This window comes from Camelus ferus, chromosome 17, assembly GCF_009834535.1.
Source record: "Camelus ferus isolate YT-003-E chromosome 17, BCGSAC_Cfer_1.0, whole genome shotgun sequence".
Classification (NCBI taxonomy): Eukaryota; Metazoa; Chordata; class Mammalia; order Artiodactyla; family Camelidae; genus Camelus; species Camelus ferus.
The window spans coordinates 41,806,970-41,821,039 of record NC_045712.1 but is presented as its reverse complement, the minus strand read 5'-3'; the positions used below and the strand labels follow the sequence as shown (position 1 = coordinate 41,821,039).

General features: G+C 39.0%; 1 protein-coding gene across 1 annotated transcript in view; it reads right to left on the bottom strand.

The window, feature by feature from the left end:
- The window catches only part of SCN11A (sodium voltage-gated channel alpha subunit 11), a 122,923-nt gene that overhangs the window by 93,458 nt on the left and 15,395 nt on the right, over positions 1 to 14,070 (bottom strand). Inside the window, 1 exon segment of the mRNA XM_014552505.2 lies at positions 500 to 704. The gene's annotated coding sequence lies outside the window, so the exon portion shown is untranslated.

Sequence of the window (14,070 nt, the reverse complement as noted above, 5' to 3'; positions counted from 1 at the left end):
GGGGTATGTGTTCTGCACTGCGCTGCCTTTAAAGGCATTCACGCAAGGAGAAGAGGAGAGAGGCCTTCCAAGCAGGAGACACTATAGACATAAAGACACAGAGATGGGACTGTGCTCTCTGTTCAGTGGCCTATCACATTTCTCCTCTGCCTCCTAGAAGAAAAAAAAAGAAATCATGTGTAGGGTTTTATATGCTTAGAAAGTTTCTGGAATAATAGACAAAAAATGTTATCAGTGATTACTTCTTAGAAATGGAAATGGAGAGGAGGAGAGAGATGGGAGGAGAGCTCTCACTTTTTATTTTCTACTCTCCAAATGTTAGAAAATGTTGCCTTGAATCACTTTGACAATTCCACATTGTTTTGTAAAAAATAAACAAAGGAAAGACTCTTCTCTCCATGTGCCCACTGTTTCCCTCAAGGAAATCGCTGCTATGTGCAGGGAGCAGACCAAGTCAGAGCCAGTCCCTGGGCTACAGGAGTGTGCTAGGAAGACGCACCTCTACATCCTGTCCTCCATCCACAGAGAGCCGACGACCAGCCCTCCTGACAGGAAGTGTCCATCACTCAGGCCCAGGAGTCCAGGCTCACTGCCACCCTCTCTTATCTCTTCTCTGAACTTCCCCAGCTTTCCACCCATCACCCTGTGTTTGCAGAGGTCACAAAGAAAGCTGCAGATCCATGTTTTGCCATTTTATTAAAGAGCTGTAAAAAATTGAGAAATTCCATGTAAACATCTAGATTTCTTTCTTCTTTAAACCAAACCAGATCATCTGGCAATTCTAAGTCTGCATTCTCTCCGAGCAACTTGGAAGCTGAGCTGGGGCTACTGCCCCTTTGACATGACTCAAGCTCTGTTTGCTCTGTCTTCACCATTCCTGATATTTTCACATTAAGGTCCAATGTCATTTAGATTCCATCCATGCAATTGTTTTCTTACAACTGGCGTGCTTCCTTAGATACATCACCTGCTGGGTCCCGGTAAGCAGTTGAACTTGCGGTCTGTGGTTTAGACTGCAAAATAATCTCCAGTTGTTTCACAGTTCTGTTCTCCCCAAGATCCTTAAGTGATGAAACCAAGTCCAACACAGCCTTTGCAATTCACACATGCTCTAACAGTGAAGCTTTTCACCGAAGGCCTGATGAACTGACTCATCATAGTTAAGTAACAGAATAAAGACCTAGATTTCAACCCATCCAGGACTGGCTGTGGCCAAATCATTCATGGAGCTCAATACTCAATCTTCGTCAAGAACGTGCTGTGATTTTTGCCTCAAAACACTTGATAGACAGCAGACTGCTCTCCCCTCAGCCTATAGTTTTACTAAATATGACTACTGACTTCTGTATCTGTCTTACAGACCATCTGCATCCCTCTGGCTGGTTGATCTTCCCCTTCTTGACATTCAACTTCCCATTACATCCCTCTCCTGCTCACACAGTCTACATGATTCAATGAAAGGAGGAATTCCTTTACCTTCTACCTGATACCTTTTAAATAGTTAAAAAAAAAAAAAAAAAAACCTTTACAGTCATTGTGTCCTGCTAAAACTCTCACACCTTTAATCTCACTTACTCCTTACAGAAACCCCATCAGAGTGGCATAGTCACTACTTTTGAGATTAGGTGACCAATCCACAGATAGGTTAAGTGACTTGTCAAGCATCACACAGCCCAGCTGGCACCTGACTCTCATCCGGTGCTTTTTCTTGATTTCCAAGGACAGGGAGAGTTTGGTTGATTCTCAGGAGCAGTGGATAATGCTGCACTTGGCCCACCAGCCCCAGAGAATGGGCTGCAATGAGAAGAGGAAAGGAAAATTCAGTTCTCCTGGGGCACCTCTTTATCTCTCAGGCTGGTTTGACTGATCTTTCCTGGGCTTGCTATCATCAACTGTTGGGTTGGCTGGATGCTGGATGATCTCAGATCATCTGTTTGACACTATTATGTCACTCATATATCTGGCAACTGTTTGGCTATCAGCTGAGGTGAGGATGGCCTTTTATTTGCTGGGAGGCTAGCTTGAAGCTTGTTCACATGGTGGTCTCAGATTTCCAGCTCAGCAAGGGAAAGCAAGCCCCAGTGTGCAAACATTTCTTAAACCTCTATTTGTATCACATTTACCAATGTCCTACTGGTCAAAGCAAGACATAGCCAAGCCCAGATATAAGAGTTAGAGAAACAGATTCTATTTCTGGTGATGGAGGAAGCTGCATAATCACATTGCAATGGAACATGTGCACCTTATAAGCTCATATGGGGTAGAATTAAGGAGTTCTTAGAAGAAAAGTTTCTGAGGATAATTAACCCTGGGGAAAGGTCACTTTAAGTGAATCCACTTAAATGAGAAGCAACATTTTAGAACAAATAGTGTGGGAGGGAGTAGAAGGAGTGTGAATTGGGATTTCATCTTAAAAAGAACTAAAAATTATGATAGTAAATTTATTTTTATATTGGATTACATTTTGATTGTAACTGCAAAAAATGGACTAATTCTTAGAACAGAAAAATGATTTAAGACTCGTTTGGGGAATGCTTTTTTCCTGAAAAAAAAAATTGTAAGACAGCAAAATATGACATCAATCACTTTTCATTTGACGGTCACAGAAAGGTTTTTAAGAAGCAAATTTTGCAAAATAGTCAAGGGGTTCATCACTTTTCCCCAGGACTTCTCTGAACCTTTTGAATTTCCAATCATCTCCTTCTGAAACCTCTATTATATCATCATCTTTGGTGATTTTCTCTTTTTCAGTTGTAACCAGACAAACTCTGCCACATTATCATTTCTTGGAGGTTTTCTGACAATTATTGAATCAGTCCTCTACCATCACTTTCATTATTTTTATGAAATCCTGCATCTTTTGCAAGACTGGCAATTTCACTTTGCAATTGGTTGGCATGGTAATCACAGTGACAACATCTGACAGTTATGTTGGGTGGGGTGTAGATACCAGTGTTAAACCAGAGGAGGTGTGAATGGGGACTATCTTTATATGGATTGATTTAATAGTGAACATTTCATATTATGATGGACTTTACTTCCCAACTTGTAATTATGGGTACTCCAGCAGTAAGTACTCTGGGAATGAGGTTCCCTTGCACTCAAAAACAGGAATTAGTATTGTAGTTTCTGGGTGAAAAGACTCCACTGGGGAAAGTGTGATGAGACTACCACTGATGAAGGTGGTCAACTGTAAACTTTGTGATGCTGGCTGAGGATTGACTAAGGTCCCTACAGGCCCTGGCTTCCAGACCCAGTGCACTTAAGCCCTAAAGCTGTGGTCAACACCTAAAGCTAAAATAACTGAAAAGAAATACAAATATCTGCTTTGTCACTACTGCCATCTACTGAAATTAAGCTTCACTTCCAATTTTACTATTACTGACACTGTAACTGACTCTTGGGACCAATGCATTGCAGTCCAATCACTTGGATACATTAGCTTAGCTCTAAACAGGTCAGAAGAGCTTTGCAAGGTCTGGCAAGGCTTAAAAGCCCTTCTTCCTGTTGAGAGATTCTGGATTTGTGTCTGGTTTGGCCTGGACTGGGTGAGGTCTGGCTCTACAAGTCTTCAAGGCTTGCACAGTAATTGGGAAATTCATTCTTGGAATATGGTTCATCCTTTTAAGTCTGACTTTGCACATATTCCTTATACTGCTCACCCACTTCTCCACTTGGCAAACTGTTCTCCTTCAAGATTAAGTTCAAATGTATCCTCTAGAAAGGCTTTCTCAATCTCCCCAAAGTTGTTCACCCTTTCTTCTGTGCTTGGATAAGTTTTACTCGGTTCTATTACAACACTTACCATATGCAACTTAATTATTTAATAGTCACTTCCTCCTCTAGACTAAACCATTTTTGGGTACAACAGTCATGATTTAACCTTGTTAGTATGTGCGTTTCACTACCTAGCACACTGAAGATACTCACTAAACATTTATTAAATGAATGAATAAACACCATGCTCATGTCAAATGACCCAAGGTTACATCAGCCTCCCGAACTTAGTTTTTTAATGACGTAAAGTTCACCATTTAAATCATTTTAAAGTGTACAGTCAATGGCTTTTAGTATATTTACAATGTTGTGCACTAGGATTATAGCCATTCAAGTGGATATAAAGCGGTATCTCATTGCAGTCTCGATTTGCATTTCTTTAATGACTAACGATGTTGAGCATTATCATGTGTTTATTGGCCATTTGTATGTAGGGGCTCAGAATATGTCAGCTCAGAATATGTCACCCCAAAATATGTCACTTTGGCATACTGATTATGTTGAATTAAAGGTATCTGAAAAACAGCCAGTGCAAGAAGGACACTCTGACCCTCCTCTGTCCCCCTGAAAGCAGGAGATAAATCTCTCAGGTGAAAGGTACTCTCCATGTACCAGGAGGGTAGAAGACATCCTTAACACCCAAGACAGGGAACTTAGGGCCAAGGGGGCTCTATAACAAACCTTGTTACTTCTTCACCATTTCACTACCCTTAGGCCAAACCCCTTTGTCTTGTCAATTCTTCAAAGATATATTGTTTCTTTGTCTAAAAGATATAAGAGCTTCTTCCTTTGGTGACTTCTTTGAGTCTCATATATTTGTGGAGTTCTCATACATATATACTTAATTAAATTTGTTTTTCTCCTGTTAATCTGTCTTATTGCCAGGGGGATGGGAGGGATGGGAGAGGGTGTCAGAAAAAACCTAGAAGCATAGAGGGAAAATTACTTTTCTTCCCCTACATGTATATCTTCCTAGAAGAAATGCTACTGAGCTGTTTGTCTCTTTGTTGTTTAGCTGGATATGAGACCCTTATCAGATCCTATGATTTACAATATTTTCCCCATTCTATGAGTTGCCTTTTCACTTTCTTGGTAGTGTCCTTTAATGCACAAAGTTTTAATTTTGAGGAAATCCGATTTACCTATTTTTCTTTTTATTATTTGTGATTTTGGTGTCATACTTAAGAAATCATTGCCCAGTCCAAGGTCATGAAGATTTATAGATATGCTACTCTCTAAGAGTTTTATAGTTTCACTACTTCCATTTAGGCCTTTGATCCATTTTGAATTAATTTTTATAAAAGGCATGAGGTAGGGAGTCCAATTTCCTTATTTTGCATGGGGCTATTGAGCTGTTCCAGCAGCATTTGTTGAAAAGGTCATTTTTTTCCCTCAATGAATACTCTTGGCATCCTTGTCAAAAATCAGCTGATCACAGATATATGGATTTACTTATGGACTTTCAATTCTATTCCATTCATCTCTATGCCCATCCTTCTACCATTAGCACAATATTTTGATTACTGTAGTGTGCAGTAAGTTTTGAAATCTGACCAATGATTATTAACCAGTAAGGTACAAAGAAGTCTAAATGAGATACAAATATTGTGAAATGTGTACTTGTAAGTTTATTTTGCCTGTAATATGCCCCATGACCAGTGCTACGATAAATTTTCCTTACTCACAGATACTTTGTGTAAATGGAATATTTTTGTGAAGTAAAAAGAGAGCTGAGTTTCACCAGCTGGGATGATTCATTCAAGCAAAAGCCCATGGGCAAAAAGGACCATAAAAACTTCGAAGTAACCAAGATGTCCTTTAGTGGGTGAATGGATAAATAAACTGTGGTACATCTAGGCAATGGAATATTATGCAGTATTTAAAAAGAAATAAACTATAAAGCCATGAAAAGACATGGAGGAAACATAAAGGCATATTACTAAGTGAAAGAAGCCAATCTAAAAGGCTACAAACTATACAATTCCAACTATATGACAACCTGGAAAAGGTGAAACTATGAAGACAGTAAAAATACCAGTGTTTGCAAGGGGTTAGGAGTCAGGGAGGGATGACTAGATCCAGCACAGAGTATCTGTATGGCAGTGAAACTATTCTGTATGATACTATAACGTTGAATACATGACATTATACATTTGTCAAAATCCATAGAATGTACATTACCAAGAGTGAACCCTAGTGTTAACTATGGACTTTGGGTGATAATGATATGTCAGTGTAGGTTCATTGATTTAACAGATGTACCATGCTGGTTTGGGATGTTGATAGTGGAAGAAGCTATGCTTGTGTGGGGGCAAAAGGTATTTGGGTACCTTCTGCTTAATTTTGCTGTGAACCTTAGAAAATAAAGTTTACTTAAAATTTTAAAATTAAAAAAAATATTTGAGGGGTACTGGGTGGACTGATAGTACCTGTAATAGGCACCATCCTCAAATTAGAAGGACTGAATATTTACTTGCTGAATGCTAAGATTTCTAGTGGGCTTCTTCTGTGGTGCTCCAGAACACTGGTAGCCAGATCTATACTCTTGTGAGACTGTGATTTATAATAAGAAACATGTATTTGACCTTTGTCCTGTTCCTGACACAGATCTCCTCAAACACTTGTAATTTCCTAAGTGACAAAGAGTTATGGTAGCATCTTTAACTATAATATTTGGTCTTTTGTCCTTGGTTCCCAAAATAGTTCCAAAGGGAGCTATTAACCCTATAGGTGAAAGGGATATCTTTTATCATTCCTAACAAGTTCCTTTCAATCACACTTGAGTTTATGTTAATGAGGTGATTTTTGGAAAGCCCCTAGATAGCCTCAGGATAGGGGCTGGTTGCCAGGGAGCACCTAGAGAGTTGGAACTTTCATCCTCACCCCCTGACGTCCATATAGCAAAGAGGGACTTGAGGTCGAGTTAATCACTGATGACCAATAATTCAATCAGTCATGCTTACATAATGAAGTCTCCATACAAACTCAAAAAGACAAGGTTCAGAGGATTGCCAGGTTGTTAACAACCTAGAATTGCTGGGAAGGAGTGCACCTCAAGAGAACATGGAGCTCCACACCCCTTCTGCCATACTTTGTCCAATGCATCTCTTCCATTGGTAATGGTAAGTAAACTGTTTTCTTAAATTCTCTGAGCTGCTTTAGCAAATTAATCAAACCTGAGGAGGGGGTTGTGGAAACCTTCAATTTATAGCATGTCAGAACCTGGACAACCTGGACTTATCACTGGAGTCTTAATACAGGAAGTCTTATGGGACTGAACCCTTAACCTGTGTGATCTGACATGATCTCCAGATAGATAGCGTTAGAATTCAGTTAAGTCATAGGACATTCAGTCAGTTCCAGCAAAGAGCTGGAAAATTGCTTGATGTGGAAAAAAAAAAAAAAAAAACCACACACTTGGTGACCAGAATCAAGAATAGCAAAGGAAAAAGAAGAGTGATTAGTCTTGTTTTGCTATAACTAAATACCAGATTGGGTGGCTTACACAACAGAAATTTATTTCTCACAGTTCTGGAGGCTGGAGACCAGAGAACCAGCATGATTGGGTTCTGCTAAGAGTCCTCTTCCAGGCCAGACTTATTGTACCCTTACATGGCAGAAGAGACAAAGGTGCTCCCCTGGGCCTCGTTTATAAGGGCATTAATCTTATTTATGAGGGCCCTGCCCTAATCACCTCCTAAAGGCCCTAGTCTCCTTATACCATCACACTGGGAGCTAAAATTTCAACGTATGAATTTGAGAAACACAAGCATTTAGACCATAGCAAGGAATGTTTTTCCTTTACAACCCTCTAGGCAGGAGATTGAAAGAGGCTTCTCTGGGGAATCTGATTAGCCCAATAAGAAAGATTTAATGATACCAACATTGAGGTTTCCTTGACAAATGACCCAGCCATATAATCCTCCAGTGAAGCCCACATTTGAAATGTCTGATCAAGGGTTTTCATGGCCCACCATTATATAACCAACCAAGAATCACCAGACATCTAGAGAGAATTTTCAACATGAGAGATAGAGACAAAAATAAAAAATAAAAAAACTAGAGGAAAGAGAGATTCTGAAGGGAGAAGAAAACAGGAAAAAAAAGTCATCAATATCATCAGAACACTAGGAGAAGATATTGTAGCCAAGGAACAATATAAATACACTATTTTAAAAAGAAACATTCAGAGGACTTTAATGCAATTAGAAGATAAAAAATTTAATTCAATAGAAGAATTGAAAAATAAAATTGAGAAAATCTTAAAAAAGTAGAACAAAAATAAACTAGATATTTCTAAAAAATGGAAGGGGAGGATGATTAGTAAACCAGCCCAGAAGGCCCAAGATCTGAACAGTAGTTTCAGAAAGAGAAAAGATTTACGTGAGACTATCAACAAAGGAAAAATTCAAGAATATTTCACAGAAAGGAAAATAAAGGGAAAAGTGTTTTTCCACACTCCCAACACTTCTGACATCAAATGTGTGTGTTTTTTCATCACATCAAGCAATTCTGACACTAAGTACTTAGGGTCAGTAGAGACCCCACAGGTTAAGGGCTCAATCCCACAGGACTTCGCCCCACTTCAGACGCCAGTCACAAAGAAGAGGTCCCCGGGTTACCCATCCTTCTATCTGATATGGTTACAAACTGGAGGTTCGCACAACCCTCTTCTCAGAGTAGACAGTTTGCTATAATGACTCAAAGAACTCAGGAAAACACTTTCCTTAATATTACTGGTGTATTACAAAGGATATTACAAAGGATACAAATGAGCAGCCAGATGAAGAGGTACATAGAGTGGGGTCCACAAGGATCCCAAGGAATTTCTGTTTCCATGGAGTTTGGGGTGCACCACCCACTCAGCTTCACCAATGAGTAAGCTTTCCAAACCCCTTCATTTAGGTTTTCATGGCGGTTCCATTATATAGGCACTAATTAAACAATTGGTCATTGGTCATTAGTAATTAACTCAATTCCCAGTCCCTCTCCCCTCTGAGGAAGTTGAGGGGTTGAGACTGAAAGTTCCAACCCTATAATCACATGGTTGGTTTCCTCTGGCAATCAGCTCTCATCTTTCAAGAGTCTCTACATCAGCACAAACTAAGATATGGTTGAAAAGGATTTGTTACAAATAACAAAAGATGTTCCTCTCAACCCTACTGTTCAAGAATTTCCAAAGGTTTTAAAAGCTCTGAGCCAGGAAACAGAGATGAAGATCAAATATATATTTATTATATCACAATATCACAGAAAGACAGAATTTCTGAAATTAAGGACTCAGAAAATGCCAGCACAGTGAGCTCACACCAGGATTTATCATTGTGAAGCTTCAGAACACTGAGAACAAGGTTCTCTAAAGTCAAATAAATAGGACCAGGAATCAACATAGCTTTTGACTTCTCAACAGCAACATAGGAAGCTAAAATAATGGATTAATGCATTCAAAATAATGATGGAAAAATCATTTTCAAGTTATTATAAATTCAGCCAAGTTCTCAATGAAGTATGAGAATAAGAATAAAGTCATTTTCAGACATGCAAGATTTGGAAAAGCGTTATCTTCCATGAAATCATTTCACAGAAGGCTACTGCAAAATGTACTCTACCAAAGCAAGATAGAGAAATTCTTGGAATCTAGGAAGCAGAGGATACAGAACAGGAGAGAAGTGAAGAGAATCCCTTGGATTTTGGTAAAGGGAAATCCCAGGATAATAGCTGGGCACCAGATATAGAGGGAAACCAGTCCACACTGGACCAGTCAGAAGGATTCAAAGCAATTTTCTAAAAGATTAAATTGTTAGAACACCTGTTGTATCTAAATATATTTAGATCAGTAATTCTCAAAGTGAGGTCCAGTGACCCTAGGGGGTCCTCAAGACCCTGTCAGGCAATCTGCAAGGTCAATAGTATGCATTTTCACATATCTCATTGTCTCATAAGCATACAGTGAAGTTTTCCAGAGGCCACATAATACAGAACATATATATAACAGATGGAATGCAAAAGCAGAAATAAGAACCCAGCTATCTACTAATAAGCCCAACATTAAAGGGACTTGGAAATATGTAAAACAGTATCACTCTTCTTATTAAAGTTGTTTTGTTTTATAAAATATAGTTACATTTCATAAACATGTTATTGTTAATATGAAATGGGTTTATTACTGTTCTAATGTATAAATAAATAAATATTTAAATATTTTTTCAGTTTTGATTTCTACTATGGTACATGTCAATAGATATGATCCACATAAACAAAAACTCTTTGGGATCATCTATAATATTAACAGTGAAAAGATCCTGAGACCAGAAAGTTTGAGAACTGCTGACTCAGACAATGAATGGAGTGTTTGGATTGACTTTGTGTTAAGCAGACCTAAGCAAATAAAACAAACAAGACAATTAAAACTCCAGAGGAAAGGAAAAAAACTGAATTGAACAGAAAAGGAAAAAATAATCATAAAACAAAATCAAAGATCTTTAAGTGCTCTCATGGACTGTAGATAATATTCTGAGCCATATCCTTGAGCTGTTTTGCAGATATTAAAACCCCCACCAGGGGGAAGGAGTTAACTGCATGCTGACAGCCAGCATGTAGACCCCAGACTGGTTGGAACTAGGCTGTGATGTTGACTCCCAATTGCCTCAGCACCACTTAATCAGAAAAACATCCATGAGCTGATCAGGCACACTGTGACCTTCTCCTTCATCTTATCTTTTAAAAGCCTTCCCCTGAAAGTCATTGGGGAACTTGAATCTTTTGAGCATTAGCCATCCATACTCCTTGCTGAGCTTTGTAGTAAATGCTGCACTTTCTTTTCTGCAACTCTATGTCAACAGGTTGGCTTTCCTGCACATGGATGAATGAACCCAAGTTTGGTTCAGTAACAATTTTTCCAAGAAGCCCAGCGGAGCTATTTGACTCTTTGATTCTAATCATGCATAGTTTTGTTAAAGATAAAAACTGAAAATTGAAAGAAGATAATACAAGTAGAAGTTTTAGTGTTTTTTTCTTGACCCCCATTTGAAAACCTCTGCATAAACAATAAGCTCCTGAATGAACAGCAGGATCTGTGCCTCTGGAGCCCATCACAGAGCCTGGGGCATGAATGTAAACTTAGGAAATGAATGAAAAGAAACAGATAAATACAAGTTTTCTTAAGAAAAGGTATTTCAAGTTATCTATAGCCCCTATCATGCAGCTATGATCCAATTTGTTTCAGATTAACATGGAGATGATCAAGTTATTTCTATATCTTGCATATATATTTTTCTGTGGAAAAAAAGAATAGAATCTGGAAAATGGGATTGATTTGTTCATAAGAGATAGCAGCTTAATCTTACGATGCAGAGACTACCATCATAGTTAACTTGGGATTTTTACATTTTGATTTGAGAAATGGAAGATTATAAAATGTTGGTTTTCAACTGGAGGAGGGAACATAAGAGAATTACAAGAATGTTGAACAAGGGTACCTGTAGTTTGAGAAAACCACTGTTTAAGAACCACTAATATTTATAGGAAGCAAAAAAGGTAGAGTCAAGAGGATGGTTTATGGTTCTGGTTTTGCCAATTACTCACCAAACCAAGTCATTTGGTTTCAATTTCCTATTAAATGGAGAGGGTTGCACTTGATGGTCACTAAGATTACAATTAAGTCTAAAAATTGTTTTATGTTCTACCAATATTCTGAACGGCAAAGGCAAGTCAGAATGATCTAGACAAGGAAATTTTTATCCTTAAAATAGAAATAAAAACATTTTGGAAAAGAAAGTAATATTTGATTTGGGCTTTGAGATTTATCAGTTAAATAATATATAATTCTATTTGTTGAATAAAATAAGTTGTACTTGATAGTTTCTTTACATGAAAATGCTATGGTGTTTTTATTTTACTCCTTGCCAACAGCTTCCCTGCTTCATAAATTCTATTTAGATGTTATTTTCTCTTCCTGATCTCCATGTGGCTAGAAAAAAAGGAATCATGCTTAAGCAGTAAGTGATGACACTCATTTCTTTTTCTCTTTTCATTTCTGTGATCCACTACACTTATATTTCTTTACTACAGATGCCTTAAAATGCCCCTGCAGCAAGAGCTTGTAAATGCAAGGTAAATGCTTGATTAGCTGCAATTAGGGGTTCATGAAAATAAATACCAGGTGATAGTTTGCACTATTCATCAAAGAGCATTAATGAAGGTGAGAGAACATATTTCTTTTTCTGTTTTAAAAGTAACCAAATGAGGAAAAGTCATCAATAATGCTAACCACTTGGAGAAAACCACCCTTAATAGACTACATCATTAATAGTGTCTCCATTCCTTCTCCTGGAGCTATAGCAAGCACAGTGGCCTAGAGACACATTTCAAAGTCTTAGCACACACACAAACTTTCACATGCATAAAACTCTGTATGTGCCATAGTTGACCTATGGTGGAGACACAGCCCTTACCAGAGATGATGCTCAGGACAGAAAGGAAAAAATTCCTTGGCTTCTTCCTTTCTTTTTTCTCCAGTTTCCTGGTAGTGCTGACCCCAGCCAGAAGCCAGCTGACAAGAGATTCTGGAAAACGTAGCCTGCAGCGGGGAATCCCAGTCAATCAGGGTGGGGCATAAACAAGCACAGGATCCGCACAGGCCACCCCTTTGGCTACTCAGCATTCACCCTCATCCTTCTACCCACACTTAACTCTCTGAAACGACTTTGTGCTTCTGCCTAACACAAGACGATAGTCTAAGTGTCCGACATTAGGCTTTTTAATTGTAGTCTAAGTGCCTGGCATTAGGATTTTGATCGCTGAGGCATCCATTTCAAAAGATATACATCTTGAATAAGCATATTGCCAGTTGTATGACACAGCTACTGGCAAAACAACCAGATAACCAGATAACAACCAGATAGGCTACCACCACCCATGAAGTTCCCTCTTTCAGAGAGCCCCAGAGAACCTAGGTAACTGACCACTTGAGTGACCTGCTTCTCCCTTCCCGTGCCCTATTTCCTACTCTTGTGCTTTAAATTAGCCAACAAAGAGTGAACCCATGAAACCCTGGACACCCTACCATGAGACCCTAACAAAGACAGAGCCTAGGTTCTCTTCTCTCTGATTGAAATGCAAATACTAAGAAGTGAATGAATCCTCTGATTCCAGACACAGCCTTATCTGTCTCCATAGTATATAAATTCCCCCACATCAATAGAATCATTGTTGTTTATCCTGATGGAAGCATTTCACTTTTGGGAATAAAGACTTCTAGATAAGAGAAGCCAAGGTCACAGAGATGAGAAGCCAAACTCTTCCACATAGGTTACTAGCTGTGAGAAGTCCCTGTCACTTTTATCCCTTTGTTCCCAATCTATGTGCTCTTGCCATGAGAGATGCAATGTATTTGTTGGTTCAAATCATATTCTATAAGACAACACCCCAACTTGGTAAGGTGCCACAGTGGAGTCTTCAGCAGATTATTCCAACATTTCATTAGGCCAACTGCTTCTAGATTTGGGGACACATGGAAAGACTAGTTGAATCTCTTGCTGCAGTTGCTTATGATAACAGTTCTTTGGATGGAAGCAATGTTGTGTGATGATGAATGGGAATGACATAAGTCCCTGGATAATGGTGCTGGCAGAAGCTAACGGACAAAGAAAAATAAACTATGTTCAGAAAAAATCAATGAGGGCAAACTGCTGCCCACTTAATGATGGAAGGGCTCCAATGTACCTGACCTACCACCAGGTGGTAGGCTGGTCCCCAAGGAAATGAAGCCATATGAAGGACTCGGAATTGACCTTTGCTGTTGGCATACTGTGCACTCAACAGTAGTGGTAGACAGATCAACCTTAGTGTAAGAAAGTCCATGCTGTTGAGCCCAAGCATGGCCTGCATTCCTAATGTCATGGCCACTTTATTCATAAACCTGAGTAAGCAACAGAGTGGCTGAAAAAGAGAACTAAATTACATCCACAGGATGATCATCCTGTCCACCACATTACTGTGAGGCTCCACTGATATAAATGTTTTTTGGCCAGTATTTACATTGGGTACAGACAACTTGATACTCTGTGCCTCTCCTAGGCCAGGTTTCCCAGAAGTAGAGCTTGAGACAGAGGTTCATATATTGTGATATATTTTTAGAGCACTCTCAGGAGAGTCTTATAAGGGAGTGAGGGAGGCAGAATAGGGAAGGGATTGGAACTGTGCAAGAATGTGGTTTCAGGTGAAGCCTAGCTTTGTCCTGATCCCACGGGGAGCTCTGAGGGGTAAATTGTACCAGAGAATTTTCCCGCGTTG